Source organism: Canis lupus, chromosome 14, assembly GCF_003254725.2.
Source record: "Canis lupus dingo isolate Sandy chromosome 14, ASM325472v2, whole genome shotgun sequence".
In the NCBI taxonomy this organism is placed as follows: Eukaryota; Metazoa; Chordata; class Mammalia; order Carnivora; family Canidae; genus Canis; species Canis lupus.
This window is the reverse complement of record NC_064256.1, coordinates 49,282,053-49,300,573: the sequence shown is the minus strand read 5'-3', so window position 1 is coordinate 49,300,573 and position 18,521 is coordinate 49,282,053. Positions and strand designations below refer to the sequence as shown.

Here is an 18,521-nt window from a genome sequence, read left to right as displayed (position 1 = left end):
AAACTATGTTAAATTGCCTATAAGAATTGATTATACAATAATACAGATATCACAAATCAAATATGGGATATTTGGTAAATAGATTTAGAACAAACAGCTTGCAATTTTAAAAAAATCAATTGATACTTTATTTTATACATCAAATTCAATTTAAGATGGATTACTCATTTGATATTTGAAAGATTATTCTGCTATAATTGTGGAAAATGGACTGCATAAAGCTAGAGAAAGTCACTAGTTGGGAAACTAATAAACAAAATGACAAATGACAAATGAGAAATAAGAGGCATAAAAGATAAGATGGATTCTCGAAAAAAAAAAGAAACTTGGTGGTGAAGATAAATCTGGAATATGCAGTTTCAGACTTTAGAATGCAAGTGGATAATGGTTCTCTTAATTGAAATCAGACCACATGAAGAAATGTTTATTGAGCAAAGCCTTTGAGTTCAGAATGTGACACATATCATACCTAGCCAGGACTGAAGTTAATAATAATAGTCTAAGATGGAAATACAGAATTAGTAGACCTCTGCCTCTACAGAGTGTTTGAAGCCATAGGAATGGATGAAATGACTCGGGGAGAGGATGTAAAAATAAGAAAGGCAAGCACAGACTCTCAGAGTGGTGATAAGATTATAAAGTACTGCACCTGGAAAGCACAGAAGAATTGCAATAAGGAGTATAATGTCAAAAATATGAAATGCAGCTGAGAAAACTTAGAAGACATCAAATGCACTGAAATCTCTAAATTGGGCAATTAAGAGGCTGCTGGATATCCTAGAAAAAAAGAGCTTCAAAAGAGGATAGAGGAAGAGGCCATATAGAAGGTAGTTTGGATATGAGTAAGACAGGAGGAGAAATATTTTCAAACCTGAAACAAAGAACAATTTTAAGATTTTCTTGTATGATAGTCTGTGAATGATCATAGGTCACTATACATGTAAATGGCATCAAGTCTGGTCCTTTAACTCACGAAACAATCAAATTTTACTCCATAATTCAAGGGACTTTAACTTTGTTTTCTGTTGTTTTTTTTTATCCCCAGAAAATACCAGTGAATATTTCTATGTTTGCTTGGTGGTTGAAAATTCTTCTATGTCTATATATAGATTCTGGTGACATGAGGGTATTTCACTATTTTGTACTTTGCTGATTTCGCCCTCAGGAAAAAAAAAAAATAGAGGACACTCTAAAATATCTTTTGTTGCCTTAAGGAGAGATAAACTATCTTTTAAGTGTCTCCATCCGAATGTAGTAAGCATACATAAATCACACAAGATATAGGATTTAAAAAATAAGGTAGCAAAAATAATGAACTGATTGTTTCTTTAATGTGATATTGGTGAGCAAAAGACCCTCACATTCTAGAATTCTTGTTTGAAAAGAGCATCCCAATTGATCACACAGGACAATGGAACAGTCATAAAAAATCATCTGATGAGATGTCACTGGAAAATATCCAACTGAGATATGAAGAACTGCAATGCTAGGAAACTATATGCCTTAATAGAAATAAACCTTTGAAGATTGGCAAGCATGTTGAGATCATTCTGGTTTTGAAAAAGATTTAGTTAAGCAAAATTAGTGAAAAAATTCCCCTACCAAAATCAAGAATATGAAATTCTAAATACATACTACAGATCATATATGTTATTAGAAATTCACAAATATAATTTAAAATAATTTGCTGCTGTTTGATGATTTTCCCATGAAAGTATTACCTACACTAGAAAAAAAGGAGGGATTGCCCAAATGGCTGAGTTGGTTAAGTGTCCGACTCTTGATTTTGGCTGAGGTCATGATCTCATGGGTCATGGAATCAAGCCCTGGTTGAGCTCCACACTCATCAGGGAGTCTGCTTCTCTCGTCCCTCTGGCCCTGCCCTTCTGCACCCGCTTTCTCTCTCTCTCTCTCTCTCTCTCTCTCTTCACACACACACACACACACACACACAAGATCTTATATCTTGTGTGATTTATGTATGCTTACTATATTCGAATGGAGACACTTAAAAGATAGTTTATCTCTCTCTTTTAAGTAAATAAATCTTTACAAAATCCTGGGGAAAAAAAGGGAACATAAAAATGCGATAAAAATGGTCTCATTTCTCTAGCAGAATATGAATAGTTTATTTCAGTAAATAAGGAGATCAGCTTCTTGGGTGAGGACCAACAGATACTATAGTTAATAGCTTTCCAAAAAGTCAAGTGTCTGGGATTCAGAAAGGTATAGGAAGATCTTAGAAATTATTCATATTACTATATCTAAGAGAAACTCACTTAAGCAATGGAGAATTCATAAGTGGCAAAGGAGAGTTGATAGAAAAAATGATCAATGTGAGCACATACATGCACACACACACACACACAATATTTTTTCTTTATATCAACAATACCAAAAAGTTTAAAGTACACAGGAATTAAAATGCACATATATGACTTTACTACAAAATTTTAGACATTCTATCAGTGGCCATATGCCATCAACTCTCATGGAAGAGAGTTTTACATGTCAAATGTTTATAGGTCTGTTACAACAGAACCAATTCATAATAAAGATAATGAATTAAATTTTGCTTCAGGTTTCCTACAAGATGAGGGTCAATTACAAAAAAAAAAAAAAAAGTTGCTTTGGATACTCAATATACCGATGTCTACAACTGAGGATAACACCCTCTGCTTAATTGGGGAAAGTTGAGATGCAATTCACAAGTACATATACTTGACTCATCCTGGTGGATCTTCTTACTTGTTTATCATGGGTTTGTCTCTACGTTAAAGTTGTGTCTTCCTTCTGACAGAAATTAAACTTCCTATATTTTGTTTTACTATAACTCAAATAATTTTGCTTCTCTTGATAAATGGGAATATTATATTGAGTGAATTGGAAATACAATGGCATTATGGGACCTTATAATATGTTTAAAAAAGAACACACATTTAAAAAGAACTCTAGAAAAGAAGTAAAACAAAATAACAATCTGTGGTCAACTTTCTTTTATAAATATATTAAGGGCCTAAAAACACTCTCAACAGTGTTTATCACTCTCAAAACTGTTTTGTTAGCAAAAACCAAAGGGGAAAAATAAATCTCATTCCAAAGGGAATTTTCCCCTGCTATACATCTTTTTTTTTTCCTCTATCCTGACTGATCTTTACCCACAAATTATACCACTTCTATTCTTTCTCCTTCCTCTGGCCCCTATGGTCAACTTTATTTTATAAATATATTAAGGGCCTAAGTTAAGAGTACTTATCAAGTAAGAGTACTTTCTTAAGAGTACTTCTCAAATAAAAACCACAATATCACCTCATGCCAATTAGAGTAATTATTATCAAAAAGACAAAAGATCACAAGTGTTGGTGAAGATGTGGAGAAAAGGGAATCTCTGTACACTACTGATGAGAATGTAAGTTGGTACAGCCATTAAGGCAAACAGTATGGAGGTTCCTAAAAATTTTTAAAAACAAAACTATCAAGGTTCCTGGGTGGCTCAGTGTTTGAATGTCTGCCTTTGGCTCAGGTCATGATCCTGGGGTCCTGGGATTGAGTCTCATATCAGGCTTCCTGCAGGGAGCCTGCTTCTCCCTTCGCTTATATCTCTGCCTCTCTCTCTGTCTCTCATGAATAAATAAATATTTTTTTTTTAAAAAGAACTACCATATGATCCAGCAAGCCATGAAAAAATCATGGAGGAACCATAGACGAATATTACTTAAATTAAAGAAGCCAATCTAAAAAGGCTACATACTTTATGATTCCAGCTATATTATATTCTGAAAAATGTAAAGCTATAGAGACAGTAAAAAGATCAGTGGTTGCCAGGCGTTAGTGGGGAGGGAAGGATGAATAGGCAAAGCATAGAGGATTTTTAGAGCAGTGAAAATATAATGTATGATATTGTAATGATGGATAATGTTATTATATATTTAATGGAAAACCCATAAAATGTACAACACCAAGAATAAACCCTAATGCAAACTATGGACTTGAGGCGATAACGATGTGACAGTGTAGGTTCATCAATTGTTACAAATGTACCATTCAAACAGGGAACAATGATAATGGGGAAGGCTGTGCATGTGTGGGGACAAGAGCTATATGAAAAAAATCTATGCATTTACCTCTCAATTTTACTTTGAACCAAAAATTGCTCTAAAAAACTTAAGTCTTGAAAAATATCTATTCAGTGTCATGCTAGAATCACCTTCAGATTTGATGCCATCACATGCGTACAATCTCTACTGATAACTGAAATCAACCAAAATGTTCTGTTTAAATATGCTATCTAATTAAGTATAATATAAATATAAAATATTCGTACTTCTCTTTCTCATATTAAACATATATCTAATCCCTCAAGCAGGTTTACCATCCTTATTTGATGGAGAATCTAGTGATTATGTTTCTCTAATTCAAAAATCATCCATGTCCTGAACATATTTAGAAATTCTCTTATAAAATCCTTACTGATGTGTATAAAATCCTTACTTATCTTACAATAGAAAAGGAAAAATATAAAACTGGGTATTGAATAACTACTGCAGATTCCCTTGCAGAATCCAGCGTCTTACCGGAAGAAATCAACTCAAGTGACTAAACATAGAGCCCTTTGTAGGGCATGTCAACTTGATTAATATAAAAGGCTAAATATAATCACAGATAGCTGATAGGTCTTCATAATTCATGACTTTGAAATGAACTATGAAAACAAAGATGATTTTTACCCTCCTCAGGTACTCCTATATAAATTTGACAACAAATATATAAATTGCTTAATGTTTGATGCTACCTGATGAAATTATGGCTATAAAAGACATAAAAAATGCATCTAGAGGAAATGATTATTCAGGTCATTATGGTTAAACCAGTTATGCTGACTAGAGTACTATGCAAAGACCTCTTGTAAAGCAAATGAGAAATCTATGGAGAGTTTAAAAAATTCCATTTATGGATACACAAAATTTGGCCACCAGTTCTGAAATATAATACTGAGAGTTACTGGGATGAAAGATAAGCAACAGCAAACCTAGGATGGATGAACAGTGGCATAAAATAATGTCAAATGGACACTGCTGAGATTCTTCAGGATATAACCCATGATAAAAACAACAAACTGTCCACAGTATTAATCAAACACTGGTGGACAAATTCTTCTTAGTATCAGAGGATATATCCAGTTCATGTCCTATCTACAGCCAACATAATCCTGACAAATAGGAAAGGCTGGACATAGGAAAGAATTGAGCTCTAATGGACCTCATTGAACATCTCCATATATATTTTTATATAATTGCCTTTCCCTATGAATTATAAATATGTTTTGGTGAAAATTTATTTTTTTTTCTGAATGTATAGCCTTCAAGCCCCAAATGCTACCACTACTACCTCATTTCCTATTACCTTTAATTGTCTCAGACTTCTCTAAGAGCAAAATTAGAATTTCACATGACACACATCATACCCACTTCAGTGGGAGACACAGCAGCTCTAACACCCAGGTGTGACTCAATTAGTTCCAGAAGTCCCATACTTTCCTGATATCCCAGAGAATGTATGTAATACACTACAAAAGCCTGAAACATTAGGGCCCAAAGGGGCAAACTTTAACCAGTGAAAGGAAAAACTAGCAGATAAATTGCCTTCTCTTCTTTCCCTTGATAAAGTATTCCAAGACATCCTTCCTCAAATGGATTATTCCAAATGCAGTGATTACATAGGACTTCTCCAGATATATCATGTATGACCTACCCACCAGCTATATACTCTTTTGAAGCTGTGGTCAGCTCTATAATACATCATCTTCCTATTTGATTTTCCTCTGTTACTGGGCTGTTTCCTTCTCCTCACTTTTGATCCCCTGGATGGAAGATTTATTTTAGCTTCTGTTTTCTAGGAAATCTACACCAAGGCAGTTGAGGCCAGAAGGGACCCAGTAGGCCATCAGACTGGTAATTTGACATTGCATTGTCAAAAAGAAACAGGAACACTACTGCTGGTGGTAACTGAGGTAATCAGTCCCTGAAATGTAGTGGAACTACAATTGCTAAAGCTCTTACCTATGATTACTTAGCATAATGTGTAGGTAGAATTTGAGGAATCAGAAGATCAAGAGATATTGTTCTGATCAGTATGTTGTAATGGTAATTATAAGGAGTTTGGTGTTTAATGGCTTTATTGAACAGCATGGAAAGTCTTGCAAAAAAAAAAAAACTGATGGGTTTCAAGTAGCTATTTACCAACAGATATCATGATATGAAACCAGTTTCAATGGCAGCTTTAAAGAAGACTGCTCTCTTAGAGCCATAGGAAACATGGCCAAAAATTTATCCGATTGTAAGGGTGCAGTACTGCAAGGAAAATGATGTGCAATGACTGAAATCTTTGATTGTCAAATAAATGTCCGAATAGTGAAAGAATGGGGACTGAGACCTATGGGTTAGAAAAATGGAGTAATTTTAATCTCTGTATCTCCTTTAACACTCTCAGCCCAAAAGAGCCACTGCTTTCCTCATGTTGCAGTAGTTATTCTGCTAATACTGCCTGAACTGTGCAATAGCTTCACCTGAAGCTATTGTCTCTGGAGATGATGACTATTTTCTTCAATATCCACTGCCTCATTGCCACAAAGATAATAACCATAATCAGGACTCAGCATAACCTGAGAAGTATAACCTCTGCTCAGGGAAGGTTCTTGCCAAGGGAATTGCAGAGACTAGTCACATTCTTTCTTCTTCTTTTTTTTTTTTTTTCCATTTATTCATGAGAGGCAGAGACACAGGCAGAGGGAGAAGCAGGCTCCATGCATGGAGCCTGAGGTGGGACTTGATCCCGGGACTCCAGGATCACGCCCTGGGCCGAAGGCAGGCGCCAAACCGCTGAGGCACCCAGAGATCCCCAAGACTAGTCACATTCTTAATCTCTACAATCACTAATTATAGAGACTAAAATCACATTCTTGCCAAAGGAATTGTAGAAACTGATAGATATACCAGTGAAAGCAGGGACAATATGTGTGGAAGTGGATCTTGATAGTATGACAACCCAAAGAAATGTGGTATGCAACTAGAAAGGGGAGGGCTTATTGATTTTGAGGGAGATAAAAACAGAAGAGAGATTATAAATGGCACTGATACAATGTTCTATGATAAAAAGAAAAAAAATTAAAGACATTTTAAGGAACTGATGTCCCCCCCAAAATTTGTCACCATAGATATCAATTCATAGTAGAAACTCAGAGAGAACCACTAATTAAGAGACCTACTCTGTGGTTATTCATTCAGGCCCTAATCAGGATGATATACTTAGAAGCTAATAGAAAGACTGACATTGGTTCCATGATCTGCAATATAAGGGCCATTTTATAGGAAAGGTTAGGTGGATGATGTGAAACTGACACCTCTCACCACAGACCAAGAGAGTACATTGGAAGAATAGGGAAGATCAATGCCACCATCAAAGACTTGAGTGTCACAGGAATGGTAAATTCCATTCTATCTCCATTCAATTCATCTGTGCTGTCTCTGCAAAACCAGATGAATCATGGGTGACAAAAGGCCAGCTGGAGTAAAACGAATCAGGTCATACTCCAAACTGAAGATGCCAGTGCCATATGCTGTCTCTTTACAGAAGCTTATTAATATAGATTGTCACAGAGTATATGGTTACAGTCTGGAAGGCTTTTATTCCCTCAACCATAAAGCAATCCCTGTCTTCCTTCAGAACTATAGTAAATCTTACAATCTTCGTCAGAATATAGTCCTCAAGAACTTTGGTCATCTTGACAGTCCAGTGGAAAAAAAAAATCACACCAGTCTACATCATTATGACATTATGTGAATGACACCATGCAAAACTTGACAAGTATTCTAGATTCTCTGGTAAAATACATACATTACAGATGTGGTATAAGTCTCCTAAAATTCAGGGAACTGCTACAATGTTTACGTTTTTGCAATAAATTCCACTTAGCAGCAAGCATCAATTTGTTCTTTCCCAAATTACTCCATACTGCAAATATGTATTTGCTTCCCATGCTTGTAGTGACTTTGATACCATCACTATAAAAGAACTTACAGATTTATTAATTTACCCAGTATCATACATAATAGTTCCCTGGGTTAGGAGACACACTTCATGGCAAAAGAGATCAATAAGTGATGCAGGATTCACTAGTGCTGTCTTATGGGGTGCAGTATATATACTGAACCAGTGCCGGTACATAGGACCAGCTTCCAATAATCACAGTGTGCAAGTCCAGGAAGTAAAAGGTCAAAATCAGAATTACCTCCTCTATCACTGCCAGTGATCCACTTGGGTTTCCTTTGTATTCAGAAAACCTTAAACCCTCACAACCTAGGTACCCTAGTTCCTAGGCGGAAACACTTCTGTCTGGGAGCACAGCAAATTTCCATTAAACTTGAAAGCTGAAGCAGACACATGACCACCTGTACTTTTCATACCACTGTATCAGTGGGCAAAGAAAACAGTTGCAGTCATGATGAAGTAATCATGAGGCTCTAGGTTTCCTACTATACTATGGGGGGAAAGAAATATTTCTTGACCCCAGGTGATTCTCGGTGTCTCCAATGCTTCCATGCCAAATGGTAACAGTGAATGGACAATTAAAGCAAGCATGGCTTTAAAATGACAAGGAAACTAAAAGCTCAGGTACCTTGGGGGAGAAAGTATGAGTTTTACCATCAAGAAAGTAACTCAGATCAGCAAAAGGTGGTGAGGGAAACATGGAATAGGTGATTAAGGAAACCAATTATAAATATCAATTATAGTATTCTATTATAGCCTAACAAATGGCTTCCAAAACTTTATGACTTAAAAACAATGATGTTGAGGCACCTGAGTAGCTCAGTCGGTTAAGCCTTTGCCTTCAGCCCAGGTCATGATCTCCAGGTCCTAGGATCAAGCTCTACATCAGGCTTCCTGCTAAGCAGGGAGTCTGCTTCTCCCTATCCTTCTGCCCATCTTCACCACTCGTTCTCATTCTCTCAAATAAATAAAATCTTAAAAAAAAAAAAAAAAAAAAAAAAAAAACAATGTTATGTCTCATCATTTCGTGGGTCGGGAATTTGGGAAGAGCTTGCCTGTGCAGCTCATCTCTGGTCCTTCTAGCATAAACTAAAGCTCTCTAGGGGCTGGAGGAGCTGTGGACAGGATGGCTCACTCACACTGCTTGCAAGTTATTGCTGGTTGTTGGCTGGGAGGAAGTAAGAGCTAGCTGTCAGCTGGGAACTAAATAGGGTCTTTCAGCCATGTGCTTTAGTTCCTCTCCATGGGGCTTCCTGGGCTTCCTCACCATATGCAGCTGTGTTTTAAAAGCAAGTGTTCCAAGAGATAAAGATGAAAGCTGCAAGTCTTTTTCTGACATAGGCTCAGAAGTCCCAGAAAGTTGATTCTTTTGCATTATGTTAGTCAAGGAAATTACTGACACCAGCCCAGATTCAACAAGAGGGCAACTGAACTCCACCTGTTAATGAACAGAGAAGCAAAGATTCTGTGGCTGCCTTCAATTTCAGGTCGCTAGATCAGTTATCTCAAAAGAAGTTGCAGGTTGATTTGACAATCCTTTTAAAGCCTCCTTTAGTAGCCAATTTATGCTTCTTCCCAGGTATTATTATTTTTTAAGATTTATTTATTTATTTGATAGAGCAAGCAGAGGGAGGGACAAAAGAAGAGGAAAAATCTCAAGCAGACTCCCTGCTGAGCACAAAGCTGGATATGGGGGCTCAAGCCCACAACCCTGAGATCATGACCTGAGCTGAAATCAAAAGTCAGACTTCAACCAACTGAGCCACCCAGGTGCCCCTGCTTCTTCCCAAATATTTTAGTCTTATCTATCCCGGGTCTTGCCCATTTTCTTGTTTCCTGTCTTGAGTAGACCCTGTGGGAGATCCAGTCATTTCTCAGGCTACAAAGGTTGGCCACTGAAACATTCATATCTACTTCATCTTCTCACACTACAGTTCCCAGTTGTTCCTAAAGGTAGGAAATGGGGTTGGGCTTACTTGGGTTGTCACCTTTCATAGCAGAGAATCCACAGACCCTCTAACTCCTAAACCCAGCCTGTCTTCAAAAAGGCTCTAGCTGCTCATGGATTGACTGTTTTTGTAAATAACTACTTCACTGAGCGATAATTCAAATGCCATATAAGTCATCTGTTTAATGTGTACAATTCAGCAGAATTGTACAGCCAACACTATTATCTAGTTTTAGGACATTCTCATCACCCATAGTTTGAATTCTCATCTATAAGAGATAGGATGAGAGGCAGCTGAAGACAAATTGCTCACCTTCCACCCTGTGACAAACTGTTTTAAAATGTGGTAGTTCCATATGGCCTCCCTGGAGATGTTCTGCTTGACCAAACAACCAGCTGTGATTTCTTGTAAAACAGGTGACAACTCAGTCGTGCAACATCTTATATTTGTTTTCCATCCTGTCTACCTCACTTGCCCTATCCCATGCTCTTAATTTCCTGGGACTGAAGTACCCAGTAACATGTTAGCATTTAAGGTTTGCCCCAGGCTCTGTTTTCTAGGATCTGGGAATTCAAAAATCTCCACATTCTGATTCCCATTATCTCTCCCACCACATAAACAACCACGTGTTACTCATTATCCCCCAATTTCTTCAGACTCTTCTGTTTCTAAGCACACAATTCCTTCTCCTATGCTATTCCTTCAGTCTGCAATATATAATGTATTTTCCTAATTATTCACTCATAAAAATCTTGTTTTATCTTTTCTTTTAAGGCCCAGAGAAGAACACCTACTATATGTTTTAATCACTTTTCCTTTGGGCTCTGTCTCCCACTTGTACTTCTAGTGAAGCATTTACTGTATCCTGCCTTGAATCACAGTCAAATTTTATCACTTGATAAATGTTAAGACTGCTTTGGTAGGAAGCTCTTTTGTTTATTCTCCTTTGACTTTGTATCCCCTAAGTTTCTTGGCACAGTTATCTTGTACACAATAGGAGACCAACCAATGGTGAACTGAATATTAAGTTCCATAAGAAAAAAAAAAGTATTTCACATTGATACATTAGTATTAATTTCAAATGAGGTTAGCAGAGCTATTAACCATCTTACTTGCCCTGAAGGTTTCATGCTGCAAAGACTTTTAAATCTTCAAAGAATATTTTCCAGAAGATGTGAATTATTTCATTGTATTTCCCTTAACATGAAGAAAAATCATACTGAGATTGGAAAACAAAAATCCATCTATATATTCAGTTCTGTCACTAGGTAAAATTGCTTAAAAATTCTTTTTCCCCCCCAGAAAGCAGTTTTGACTGTATCTCAAAAAAAAGTAAAGAACATGGTAATTTAACAACCATATAGAAACTCCTGCTGCCTAAGAAAAATCACTTTATCCAGAATATCCTACTTTTCTCAGAAAATTCAGAATCATTTCCCATAAAAACATATTGTTATGAGTATTAACTAATACTGAATGCTAATCAGCCCCTAAAAATTTTTTTGAAGCGTTTATTGCCTTGTATATTAGATGGTCCTTGCCTTCTAATATTAGACGGTCACTCTTTGGTTCTGCAGCAAATCAGTCTTTACCATAAATAGCAGTGGGCCAATACATTATTAAATAGTGTTGTGCTAACTGCATTCCATCTGGAAAGAAAACCTTAATGTGTAGTGGAATTTAATAATATGCTGCATTGTAATTTCCAGGATAGCAAAGCAAGCTCAAGTTATTCCATGATACTAATAATTAAATGGTGGCTCACTTTTTAAAGTTTTTATTTAAGTTCCAGTTAGTTAACATACAATGTAGTATTAGTTTCAGGTGCACAATTCAGTGATTCAACACTTCATACAACATCTTATGCTCATCACAAGTGCACTCATTCAAATAATAGTAAACAACTAGTGATGACACTATGTCATCAGTCTGCATCATCTACATGACAATATTCTAAAAATTTGCTACTTAGAGAGCTCATGTTGAACTGTTAAATGGTTTTTGCTTTTAGGAGTAACAATCAAGCCACCCAAGGAGGTGGTGTGGAAGCTCAAATAACTGAAAGATTTGAGCATCAGAAATCAACTCTGCATCTTTCAGATACTTCAGACACTACTCAGGAGTCTGCCTGAAGAATGTTGTACCTCTCACTCCTAATTCAAAACAACTAGGTAATATCTAAGAAGGAACCAAAAATGTTTCAATAGAGAGCAGATCAGAAAATCAGATAAACTTTCAACTGCTATAGAGATATCAATTGATCTCAGGATAGGCGGAAATATGATTTTTAAGAACATATGTGTCAATCAGTGTTACAAATAGTCAGTCCTTTGGGGAAGCTTCGCAAATTTTAAATGAATTCTCTGATTGTGAGCCGTTTTCTCAAAATGCAGTTTTCATGATTTCAGACTGGATTCAACTTTTATAAATGTAATTTATGGCAAAACACTGTGAGGCTGATGCAAAAGTCACAGTCCTCACTGACAAAGATTGCTAATTACATAACACTGATTTTTATTACCCATTCTTGGCAGTTATTTTCCTTTTTGTAACTTATGCATTTTTTTTTTAACTTCATTCTGCTCTGATTCTCAGGCCACCTCTAGCTATGAAATTTTATTCTAAGAATGATGTGGATACAACTTCTATGATGGCAGGGGTCTTTGCCTATTTTATTCAATGATAAATATCAAGTACATAACATAGTTCCTAGAATGTAATTGGTGCTCAGTAAATATTTGTTCAGAGAACAGAAGGATGAAAGTAAGAAATGCATGATGGAAAAAAAGGACAAAAGTTTTATCAACCCATTAATTATTTTTATTCATGTACCCATAGTGTCTTTTTAGCAGCAATATATCAGACAGGTAAGTTAAAATTAAGTTATTTTACATTTAGATATTATAAGAGAATTTTGACAACATGGTAGACAAATAGAGTTTGAGGCATGGTTAATATTTCTTAGGTTGTTTTAGTGTCTTTCTGTCTGCCATCTGTAAAGATTCACACAGGAATTAAAACTACATCCAACCAGTATCAGTACAATATGAAGACATTCTCACTTGGGTCTTCTTTTTAGAAAGGTACATGAGGTCAGGTTGGTATCTATTGTTAAATAAAAAAATCTACAACAGATGAGGCTTTTACTATATACCATCATGTGGTGAAGAATATCTAAGTAGACTCATTAGGTATGAGGATTTTACTGCATCTGGTGCATTAATCCAACAGGTGACTGAAATATCACTTTACAAAAAAGAAAACAGACTTTAGCTATATGCCAATTCACTTCTCATCACCTCTGTTTAGCAGAACATTTTTCAAAATGATGCAACACCTGCTGTGTGAACATTTCATTCCCTTGGTTAAAAAGTAGTAATTTATTAATATCATGTTTTCAAGAATTACAAGGCCTATCTTTGGGTGGGGCCTAGATAAGGGAACAAGCGAATGTTTATCTAGGCCCAGTCAAAAGAGGTAAGTGAAGAAATAATGAGTTTTGAAGATTTAAGATAAGATTGACATGAAACTCATCTATATTTATATTTAATAAAGTATAAAAATTCTATCAAAAAGATTACAGTGAAAAAATATTGAAATGAATAGATCTAAACCACTGGCTTTAATTTTGCTGTTTTCATAGTTCAAGAGTCGAAGCAGCTTATAATATAAAAGCAATAAAGGTTAGGGCATACAAACTACAGTGAATGAGGGCATGGTACCTCCATTCAGAGTATCTGGCTTTGAATCAACTCCCCCATTTTCTTGGTGGAACCACGAAGGTATGGCTCACAGATTGTGAGGGAAGTCAAACTGGAAGTAGTAAGATTTTGTGGAAGGCCACTGCAGAATCCTGCTAATGAATAATTACAATGACAATGGAGAAAAAAAGAGAGGACTGGTAAAGAACTACTTAGAAGTCTGACTCTGCAGGACTTGACAACTGTTGGAAATGAATAATGAGATAAAATGACGAAGGATGATTCTTAGATTCCTAACTTGGACAACTGGGCTGATGATTAGTATCAGCTGCATACACTGTTAAGAGGGACTGGTCCAAGGATAAAGATACAGAGTAAATTTTGAGGTATTTGAATATGGAATGCACCTAAGACTTACAAGTAATGATATCTGGGAACAGTTATTTTATGCACATAGAACTCAAAAGATAATCTTAGGCTAGAGACAGACATTTGGAAACACGAACATAATAAGTAACAGTAAAACCCTGGATATCTGTGAGATTCCTGAGACGAAAAATAACAGAGAATGTAAGATTTATTGGGTTATTACAGGAGTTTAGACAGGAATAAAAAATGATAAGGAACAATTTTATCTAAGGTTCTGAAAAAGGGTTTTATTAGCAATGCCAAAAGTGTCAGGATGGTCACGTAAAATAAGACCTTAAATGCATCCTCACCCTCTTTCCTGGGCATAACTCCTCTTTCTAATTCCAAGCTCTCACTTTCTGCCTAGATGTCCACTAGAATTGCAAACCCAGCATCTCCCTAAATGAGCTCCAGAAGCACAGGCTTCATAGCACTGTAGTGGCCTTTATCACACTTTGTTCTGATATTCTTTACATTTCTGTTGCCCTCACTAGAATATAAAACCTTTAAGAGCAGCAGCTCTTTTTTCCATTTATTTTCTTTTCACCATTTCTTTTGTTATCTCTATATATTAAACATAATACAGGGACAGGCACATAGCATTTGTGCAAAGAATGTGAATACAAGAGATGAATCCTAATCTTTACTCCCCAATGTCGTCCTATGTCCACCAATGGCTTTCACATCTCACACCTTCAGAATTATTTTCAGCCCTCCATTTACTCATTATTTCTCATATCATTTGCTAAGCCACATTGACTTTATCTTTGCAATACTCTTTATACCTCTCTCTTCATTTGTAATTGCACTATCACAATTTTGTTTGAAGCTATCATTACCTCAAGCTTCTAACTTTAATTTCTTCTTCCTCCTTTTCTGCCTATGCTCCTATTACTGCCATTAGAGACATGAAGTGGGGTTTTGATCAAGTCACTTCCTTAACTTTCAAAATCTACACAGTACATTTTTTAAAACTTCTAAAATGCTTAGAAAGAAATTAAAAACCTAACCCCATGAATGCCAATCTATTTTTTAAGGCTTTCCTCCTACTGGTCCCTAGACAATTTTGTCATATTTTTTAATACATTACCCAAATATGCCTTTGTAATTTCTAGTTCTACATTCTACGTTTCTTCATAAAATTCACAGGATCTACAATATTTTCTTTTTCTCTTAGTGCTTCAACCATTTAGAACCTATGCTGTTTTCAAGAGCAATCTGAAATTTCATTTTCTTTTTGAAGTATTTTTTTGACCACTTTACCAAACTGGCAAATAACCTCTCTCTAACGTATTATCCTTCACATGACTGCCTCCTGATTCTAACGAGATGGCTTCTTGGCACCTCAGCACATCATTTTCAGTACCTAAATCATTATATCATACTCTGTACCACCCTCCACCTCTTATTCTATTCTCTTTCTTCATTATCAGCAAGCCAGAAATCTAGATTTCTCCCCTTGCTCTCAACATCTAATTTGATTTAAAAGCCCTATTATACCTTCTAAATAACTCAAATCCATACCCTCATCCCTGTCTCCACAATCCCTTCCTTGGCACACATTTTAGTCTTCTCTAATCTGGATTAGCTAATTAAACTCTTCCAGTGAGCGCTCACTGATCACACTATGAAGCCAAACATCTTTAAAACAGGACTTTTTCACCATCTGTCACCAGCTCATCCTATCAGTCTCACCTTTAAATGCTTCCCATCTTCTCATCTCCTATTCAGAAAAGCTGAACTACATTTTATCCCCAAATTTACCAAGCTTCTTCATGCCTCCACATTATTTCCTTTTTTCCCCACATTATTTCCTATATGACAAATATTCTTCCCTCTTCTACAGCCCTTGCTCTTCTTTATCCCTAACCCATATAACTTAACACCCAGTTAAAATGTCATGTACTTAAAAAAAAAAAACCTTTCCCCTTCCCAGAAAGAAACATTTTACTTATTTTCCTACCACGGCCTTTTATTCATATCCCTAGCATTTCTTTCTAGCTTATAGTGCAATTATGTATAGTGCAATCTATGTTCTACAGTAAAACGAAGACTCTTGGAGGGAAGATGTCCTCAAAATTCCCTTACTGTCATATCCCCATTTATTAATACAACACATGGCATACAGTAAACATTCCATGAGCACTTTTTGATTCAAAGACTATAAATAACCTTGAGTTAATCTTGTAGCTTTCTGGACCATTCCCCAAAATTATCAGTTCACTCTTTAAAACTGCAGATAATCATATTATAAAGGAAGGGAGTAGAACTGGTATTTCCAATCCATAGGAATAAGGATTGGGAAGCCTGGGTGGCTCAGAGGTTGAGCATCTGTCTTTGGCTCAGGTTCTGATCCTGGAGTTCAGGATTGAGTCCTACGTTGGGTTTCCTGTGAGGAGCCTGCTTCTCCCTCTGCCTGCATCTCTGCTTCTCTTTCTGTGTCTCTCATGAATAAATGAATAAAATCTAAAAAAAAAAAAAAAAAAAAAGAAGGGTTAAAGAGAAGTTTCTATAAAGGATAGAATTATTATTAGAATTGTTGAGAAAAATCCTTCTTGACATAAAGAAATATATGAAAGACTTTACACGGTGTTGCTCCTTTCTCCTACATTTTTTCCCTCCAAATTTCACTCTAATTTCTGAAGTCAATACCTACTTTAAAATCAACCTTAGATAATTGTTAAGTGTACTGTGTACCAATTTTCACTTGGAGTTAATGAACACCAGATAAAATAGTATATTGTAGAAGATAAAAAAATAATTTAGGCTAAATTTTTATTACATTCTTTATAAGAATAAGTTATAATTAGTCATATACATGATTCTAATGAGTATAATTACAAATTTTATTAAAACATGCAATTTAAAATAATTCTTTTCATAGGTTCATTCATGAGGAACTACATAGACAAATTTCCCATTAAATCCAGGATGGGATTTATGTATTTTAATCAAGTGATTACAACATATTCTGTAATTAAATAGAATGATCTGTATAAAGTATCTTTTGGTGATTAAATCCAAAAGATATAAAATCTTAAAAGATCACCCAAGAAGATAATAGAAGCTAAATTTCACAAGCATACAACTTACATCAAAGTCACCACTAATATTGCTAGCAATTCATTTCAAGATTTCTTCATTAATTCATGTATGTATTCATCAGACATTCGTTAAACAACTACTTTATGACATTTTCTGTACTTAAATTTGGTGATATAAATACAAATAAGATGCATAAATATAGGTACATGACAGAATGATGATGAAGCTTATATGGTTTACCAAGAAACTGCAGAAAAGGGAGCACTTATCTTGGTCCTGGGTGGTGAGAAAGACTGTGCACAGAAAGTAAACATCCTAATCAATTTTAAAGAATGATTAAGAATTTGCCATATAAAATGAACTCTGAGAGCTTATTTAGCTCTAAAATACTACGACAGAAATACTTTCGGAGTAAAAATGTCCCTCAGAGCACTATATCTTGTCCTCTAAACAAAGCAAAGGAAAAGCAACTTGCAAAACTGGTACTAGATTTCTTCTAAGTTATCCCTGTGTAGTTTAAAGCAACGTCCAACTGAATCCTTCTATTTCATGAAGGCAATTTATAATTCTGAAAAAATAATACTAATCCCCAAATGTAAGGTTACTACAATCTACTATAAATTATTTCAAATTTATCATGTTAAGCATTAAATAGAGATGTTTTATGATATCCATTAATAAGTTCAGTTAATATAATTAACACTTTATAAAACAAAAAGCCTATGACCACAAAAAACAATTACACATAAACTTCATAATGCTTTATCATCAATAAAGAGCTTTATTTTCCATTTTTTAATCATGTTTAATTAAAGAAAATGACTGAACTCGTCACTGAGTGCTGCATCTATAAAGGGGCATCTGCATCTAAGGAAAAGTGGCAGTTTTATTTTTGGTATTTTTCAGTAAGCCTGCAATACATGCATGGGGTTTCAATGTTAATTCTATCTTACTTAATCAAAATGATTAAAGAGTCACAAAATGGAAGAACTGAACAATCAAATGTAAATAAGAAAAGATTTGTTTCACTGTTGTAGGTTTCAGATCTGATATTACAAAGAACACTTCACTCTGTGTATAACACCAACTTTAAAGTTCAAATGAGCTATACAAATTAGGCTGACAAATCTGCCATCGATGATACAGTTGAGACCTCAATTTCCATATGATACAATAATCTTAAATTTTGAAATATAGGAAGCAGGCAGCCCATGTGGCTCAGTGGTTTAGCACCACCTTCAGCCCAGGGTGTGGTTCTGGAGACCCTGGATCGAGTCCCACGTCAGGCTCCCTGCATGGAGCCTGCTTCTCCCTCTGCCTGTGTCTCTCCCTCTCTCTCTCTCTCCCTCTCTCTCTCTCTGTGTATCTCTCA

General features: G+C 35.6%; 1 long non-coding RNA gene across 8 annotated transcripts in view; it reads right to left on the bottom strand.

Moving 5' to 3' along the window:
• Positions 1 to 18,521, bottom strand: part of LOC112670741 (uncharacterized) — a 191,754-nt gene that overhangs the window by 78,499 nt on the left and 94,734 nt on the right. For all 8 annotated transcript variants that reach the window (XR_007402112.1, XR_007402117.1, XR_007402111.1 and 5 more), the window contains one exon: positions 16,277 to 16,570. This is a non-coding gene — a long non-coding RNA (uncharacterized LOC112670741). The remainder of the gene's footprint in view (positions 1 to 16,276; positions 16,571 to 18,521) is intronic.